The sequence below is a fragment of the Cynocephalus volans genome, chromosome 7, assembly GCF_027409185.1.
Source record: "Cynocephalus volans isolate mCynVol1 chromosome 7, mCynVol1.pri, whole genome shotgun sequence".
NCBI lineage: Eukaryota > Metazoa > Chordata > Mammalia > Dermoptera > Cynocephalidae > Cynocephalus > Cynocephalus volans.
The window spans coordinates 104196755-104204527 of record NC_084466.1 but is presented as its reverse complement, the minus strand read 5'-3'; positions in this window follow the sequence as shown (position 1 = coordinate 104204527).

Here is a 7773-nt window from a genome sequence, read left to right as displayed (position 1 = left end):
AAAACTTGGGGGACACAATTCAAGCTTCAGTGAGTTTGGCGGGGACATAATTCAATCCTCTACAAGTAGTATCTGTTCAGGCATCCCAGGATCTCATCTACAGGCTCCTGAGTAAGCACGGTGTCTTGCTCCACATTAGGTGCCAGAAACCGTAGAGGAGAAAAAGTGATTTCTTTTCCTTTACTGAGCACAAGGCTCATGACTGAAACCCTTATAACAACAGAAACATTAATAAGCAAAAAGAGTACACATCTATTTAATATAAATTTTATGTGACATGGGAGCCTTCAGAAATAAAGACCTAAATAAATGGGGATATCTGCATATTTTTATGAAGAGTCATGCAGAAGTATGATTGGAGGACAAAAAGGTATGATGTAACAATAGTAAACTGGGGAGAGCACTTAGCAAGACCTATTTGTTCTGATTTGTGTGTGTGTGTGTCCCTGTGTGTGTTCCCTCTGGATATAGGGCAGGACAACTGTCACTTGAGAGTCTTCAGGGGAGAAGGGAAGGGAAGGAGTGACCTTTCTTGGTGCCATGTTTTGGGGTAGCACATCCTGAACCCTAACAGCAGAAATTTAATCTGCAAAGATATCACATTAGCAGTGGGCAAGTAGCTCTCAGAATGTGTAGACCTAATTTTCAGTAGTCAGATGTGTTATCAATCATTCCCTACAGTTTTAGGGGACTTTCCAATTTGTACACTGGACCAACCCCATTTTATCTGAGTTAGCTCCTTAGCTTCTTAGATAATTTAGATGAAGACATCTCAATAAGGAAATACTGGTATCTCTACAAATATTGATAGATTTGTATTTGAGCAACTAACTGGAAAAATAAGAATTATGTCTGTATTTTCAGACTCAGATCCTGAAGCAAGTCACAGCAGAGCCACACAGGTTGAATTGTACAGCGCATCTAGTGGTAAGTGCAGTCCTTTCGTCTCTGGCTGATGTGCTCAATGGTTTGTAGCCAACATCTCTAGATTAGTTCCAGTCCTGTTTTTTCCTGTCTTGAGTTTTTGGGCCTATGTGTATCTTTGTGATGCTGGTCCATAAGGGATGTGATTGGTTCCTAAAATCAGTGAAGAAATCAGGAATAAACGCTCTTTAAAGAATTCTTCAGAGTTCAGTCTATCTGGCTAAACTGGGTTTAAGTAATGAAATTCTAAGATTGTTAATGTGTCTCTTTCTAAATACTCCCTGCATGTTCATGCAATGTCAGAATAATGGTGGTAAAATCATATCCATATGAAATGTGATGTTCTTTACCCCAGGAGCTTTCTGAGAGAGTGAGGAAGTGCTCTGTGAGTGAATAGTTTCCAAATGTTGCCTGGAGCCCTCTTACTCAGTGTATGATAAAAAGAGCACAGTATTCAAAGGCAGAACTGAATTTAAATCTTGTCTTTACTATTTAGTAGCTGTGTGACTTTGGGAAAGTTAATTAGCCTATCTGATCTGTAAAATAAGAATAATTATGTGTCTGTCATAGGATTAGTGTGAACATTAATTAGTGGAATGTATATGTGGTAGGCAAAATAATTACTCTCCCCAAATGGGAATGTCCTAATCCCTATGAATATATTAGGTTACGTAGCAATAGAGAATTAAAGTTGCAGATGGAATTAATATTGTTAATCAGCTGACCTTAAAATAGAGAGATTATCCTGGTGTATCTGAGCGGGCCCACCGTAATCATTAGGTTTCTTACATGTGGAGGAAACAGGCAGCTTGAGAAAGACTTGATAGGTCACTGCTGCTTTTGAAAGTGGATGCAACCAAGGGATGTGGGCAGCCTCTACAACTGAGCAAAGGCAAGGAAACAGATTTTTCCATTGAGTCTCCAGAAGGAATGCAGGTCTACTGATATTTCAATTTTAGCTTGGTGAGACCCATCTTGGATTTCCGATCTCCAGAACTGTCAGATAATAAATTTGTGGTGTTTAAGCCTCCAAGTTTGTGATAATTTATTACAGCAGCAATAGGAAATTAATATGATGTACAAAGAGCCTAGTACAGTGCTTGGTTAAATAGGTGAAACACAATATATTTTATTTCCATTTCAAACCTCCTTCCCTTCCTCTTTAAACTTTTTGGTGATCTATGTTATCCTTCAGAAAATACCTTTCTTGCAATATCTGCCCTAGGATACAGCTTACCTTGGTCACCTGAATTGGTAGATACATAAACTCATCATCATTTTGACCAGGGTACCACACACATTATCTGTAAAGAGCAAGACAATATATTTTTGACTTTGTGGTTCATATGATCTTTGTCTGAATTACTCAACTCTGCAGGTACAGCCAGATAGCATCCATAAGCAATATGTAAACAAGTGAGTGTGCCTCTATACCAATCAAACTTTATTTATACAAGCAGTCAGATTGAATCTGTGGACTGTCATTTGCTGACTCATACTTTATACTGTTTCTCTTACTTCACCTCTACACAAGATAATTCCTTGAAGGTTGAGGTAAGGAGTGGAAGTGAATTAAATTCTCCCATCTCCATTAAATCATTCAAAAGACTGCTTTGTTTGTTGTAGCTATGTCATCTGTGAGTAGGAAACCATAATAAGATCAATGATTATAATAGCAATAGTCATCATGTAATTATTATAATTTATAGGACAACAGAGAATGTCATCTTTATCTTCTGAAACCTTGTCCAGGCCACTAGGACATATGGATTATTACCTCTGCAGATGTAGACTCCTCTACTTTGAAATGAATCATTGTGTATCAGAAATTCGCTAATTTGAAGTCCTGAGGGTGTAGTCTTCTGATTTTTAAAAATGTAGAAGACTGAATGCTCATCCAAAAGACAGTTAGAAAAGGACAGTATAACTAGAAACTCCTTTACAAGGTCTTAATTTCTCCTCATTGGATGGAACATTCTCAAAACTCCTGTACTCCTTTGCTCTTTGTCTGTTAGCCATTTTTACATGCTGTGTCATTTGCTTTGAAATGTGACAAAGTGATCTGAGCTCAGGACCTTGCTGCTGAGGGAGGCTTTATTGATTTCTTGGAGAGTAGCAGAGACTTGCAATGATGCTGTTAAACTTGGCTGTCAGATCGCAGCAGCTTGTGGTATCTAATTTACTATAATGAAGTCATGGGGTTTTCTGACCCTGGGGCTTAGGGGAGAGGTGAAAAGTCACTAAACTGAGGGTCCTAACCAGCAAGACGTGAAGGGCAGTTTATTCACATAGACCAGTCTCATTCTGAAAAGATATTAGCTGAATTCCACCTGTTCCAAGTTAACCAGATGGTCTTCTTAGCAAATGAAAAAATGTAAATGTCTGATCATTACTGTACTGGTTAAAATCTAATTGCTTGATCAGGAAACCTTATTTTGGTTTCATTTGGAAAGCTGCAGATTGTTGTAATTTTACAGCTAAGAATATATGAGACGGAGAAAATTTTCTTTGTGCTTGAGAATGCTTTTAGCCATCTTTTCAATTAGCTGTTAAGTCTCTTTTAATAATCTTCGTTAAGCTGTATAGCACTTTGAGAGGTTTTGAAGTCTGTTAAATTCAGTTCCTGCTTAACCGATATGCTTCAATAACTGTTTTATTTTCATATTGTGCATGAGGAAGAAACAAAAGAAAAGCAAACAAGCTGATAATGGGATTTTCACTAAACTTAGTGACTTTTGGTTTCATTACAGCCTTTCATACGTATCCAACTCCTTATCTAACATTGTCTGCATACCCTCTGAATGGCCTATTACCTCCATTTCCTCAGACATATAATGAATGGGATAAATTCTGAAAAAGAACAAGGAATCTTTCAACATAACATTATTGTATTGGTCAAGGATCTCTAGACAGACAGAACCAAAAGGATATAGATATAAATGTAGATACAGATATACAAGAGGGGATTTATTAAGGGAATTGGCTCATGTGATTATCAAAGCTGAGAAATCCCACAACAGGCCATCTGCAAGATGAGGAAACTGGGATGCTGGTACTTAAGTCCAAGTCCAAAGGATTCAGAACTAGGGAAGTTGATGTTGCAACTCTCAGACTCAGGTGGAAGATCTGACACCCTGGGGATGGGGGGTGAGGGTAGTGTGCTGGTGTAAGTCCTGAAGTATAAAGACTAGATAGCCTGGAGTTCTGACATCCAAGGGCAGGAGAAGAAGAGTGTACCGGATCCAGGAGACAGAGAGGAAATTGCCTTTTTTCTGAGACTTTTTTTGTTCTATCTGGGCCCCCAGCCAATTGGATGGTACCTGCCCACATTGAAGTGGATCTCTCCATTCAGTCTACCAATGCACACAGCAGTCTCCTCTGGAAACACCTTCACAGACACACCCAGAAATAGTACTTTACCACTTCTCTACGTATGCATTAATCCAGTCAAATAGACACCTCGGATTAACCATCACAATTATGATTCCAAGAATACATGAGAAATTGGTGCTGTAATTGGGTCTCTGAGGCTAAAAATGACTTACTAAACAATGTAGGACCAGTGTAATAGAATTCAGTGCATTTTTCATACTATAGACTGTTGCTCAGATGCAAAAAGTAGTAAGGTTCTTTGGAAGAGTGCTGGAATTGACATTCATAAAAACTGCATTCTATTTTCAATGCTGGCATTTCCTTACATATTCCTATGTAATAACTATGACCCATTTAATCCTCTGAATCTGTTTCTTTACCTTTGAAATGGGACTAGTAATACAACAACCATTTTTGAGTGCCCATTTGCCTATAAAGAAAAGCATTTTTACATGTGCTATCTAACTACTTATGAAAAATCTGTGAGGTAGGTATTAACCTCAGTCTGCAAATAACAACACTGAGGCAGAGAGTAGATAATTTTTGCAAAGTTTCATGGCTGACAAATCTCCCAATTGAGATTTAAGCCAGATCTTCTAAGTAAAATTTTCAACTGCTTATTATAGGGTTTCTCCAAGGAGCAAATTAGACCCTGCAAAAAGTAGAGCTTTGTAAACATGAGGTAAGTTTATTAATTAATTATTTTGACAACCCATAATTCTATGTGAGTACACTTTTTAAAATCTACATATTGTAATTCATATTATAATCACAATTATAGCCTAACTTTTCTTTAGACCAAAGTACCAAGAATTATAAGAAATTACTCTAATGAATTATCACACTTTAATCCTTCCTAAAACCCTACCAGGTAGGTATGAGTAAACTTCATGCAATATTTAAAGAATCTGAACAACTTGTCTTTGAATTCAAAATCACATTTACTGATTTTTAACTTTTCTTTGTTGGAAACTATTAGATTTGCCTGAAAACTAAAAATAAGCCTAGAGTATTGGAGACTTCCTAGTTGTATTTTTATTTATTTTTTCCAATGTTCCACAACTATTTACTTCTCAGAATGCAAAGGGGATTGAAACAGGTTGAGGGAAGAGCTGTTTCCTGCCTTACTTTTATTGCTAAAGGGAGAATATTTTTGCTGCAGATTGTATGGGTCCCAGCTGCTCTGTAGGCATTCAGGTTAATTAGAAGTTAGGCAAACTCTTCACGTAATTTTGAGGTAGACACATGCTATGAAGCTGTTCTCTCTTGGGTGTTCTGCTTGAAGATTTTGTTGCAATTTGAAATGGTTTTGATGGACCTCTGCAAGGAGTAGCAGTCATACTCTTCTGGTCAGCAAATTATGTATAACATTTTTTAACTCATGCTTTTACTTTCTATTATTTTACATGTTCACATATATGCCTGTATATATGTATTTGTATTTATATATATATATATGCATATATACTTCTATTTGAATATGTATTTTTCTAATTAATGTAAATAAATATAAAAACTTACTGTTTTATGTTTTACACATAAAAATCTATAATCATAAACAATAATCCTACCTCAGTCCTGAGCTGGAAACTAAGTCATTAGAAAGTGTATTGAGATGAAATCAAAGGAGCTCTTTCCACAGGGAGGCTCAGAGAGGATAAGTGATTTGCCTAAACATTATAAAAAATGAAGGGTTAGCAAATTTCCATTTCCCACTGTGGTGAACTAAGTGTTTACACCAATTTTCCACTAAGCACAAACACAACATCTGAGAATATGAAAACATCTGCTAAAAGGCACTTAATCGCTAATAACATAGTAAAGAATGATCAGGCAAGGAACTGGAGCGGAGAGAAGCTTGGGTAGGTTAACCCATGTTTCAAGACTACTTTTCTGCTGTGGGGGAAGGGTGTTTGTTGATAACTGATTGAGCAGTACAGAGGCCGAGATGCTGAAAAACACTTTGAACATCCTTCTCATGCTGGGGAGCACGGGTTTGAGGCCCAGACCCTGCAGTGGGGTGCTATGCCCAAGGATAAGTGTGAACTGGTATTAAATAAGGCACTGGAAGAGACTGCGCCTCAGTTTAATATCATTCCAATCCCTGAAACTGAATTAAGTTGATTCCTGAGTGATAGTGCCCCCAGGGATCTGGCAGAAGCAAAATTGAAACTTTTTGGTGAAGATAACATCATCCTGGCTGCTGCTGCTGCTTCTCTTTTTAAAAAAAATCTTTTGCGGTTTTTTTTTTTTTTTTTTTTTTTTTTTGCAGTTTCCCACAAAATGTGTAATAAAATGGTCAGTATGAAATAAAAGTAATGGGACAAATCAGGAGGACAATGTAAAAAAAGGACCTGAAAAATGAAAAAGACAATAGAGGAAGAGGCTCTCTATATTGAAACATCTGATACAAAGTAAGAAATAACTTCAGATAATATTCAAGGAAATAAGACAAGATTGAGAAAACTGACAAAGAATTTTAAACGATGAAAAAATGCAAACGGAAATTAAAGAATTGAAAAGTATAATAAGCCAGTGGTGGTTTTAACAGCAGGTAGGATACAACTAATGAAGGAATTAGTGAAGTGGAACTTAGGTCAGAAGAAAATGCACAGATTTAGGAATAGAGACAAAGTCAGTACAAATGTAAGAATCATAGAGGACACATCCAGAATGCTCACATATAGGGGCCGAACCCGTGGCTCACTTGGGAGGGTGCGGCGCTGGGAGCGCAGCGGTGCTGGGAGTGTCGAGGCCGCAGGTTCGGATCCTACATAGGGATGGCCCGTGTGCTCACTGGCTGAGTGCGGTGCGGATGACACCAAGCCAAGTGTTACGATCCCCTTACCGGTCCCCCCCACCCAAAAAAACCCCCAGAATGCTCACATATAGTAACTGGAGTCCCAGAACAAAAGGAAAATGAGTATATTTGAAGTAATATTTGAGAGATAAGAACTGAATATTTTGCATAGATTCAAGAATTTTTATAAATCATAAGGATGATAAACAAAAAAAATTCTCCACTAAATTACATCAAATCTTTGTCAATAAACTTCAAAAAAAATAAAGTCAACCCCAGTAAAATAGAAGGAAAAAACTAAAAACATCCAGACAAAAACAACAAATTACCTGCAAAGAAGTAACAATTAAATTGACATCTGAATTTTCAACGGAAACAACGAGACAAGAGAATTGTAGGTCATTTTCACTCATTAGCATAGATATGAAAACACTAAATGAAATACCCTCAAATGAGTCCAATAATATTGCAGAAGTATGCTATATCGCAATCATGTTGAATTTATTTTAGAATGGAAGGTTATGGAAGATTTGTAAATCAATCAATATAATTTCCTTTGTTTACAGGGTAAAGGAAGAAAGTAATCTGATTGTTTTGGTAGAGGTAGAAAAAATATTTGAAAAAATTTAAAATATATTTAAGTATACCTATATATGAATACTTACATATAAAATCTT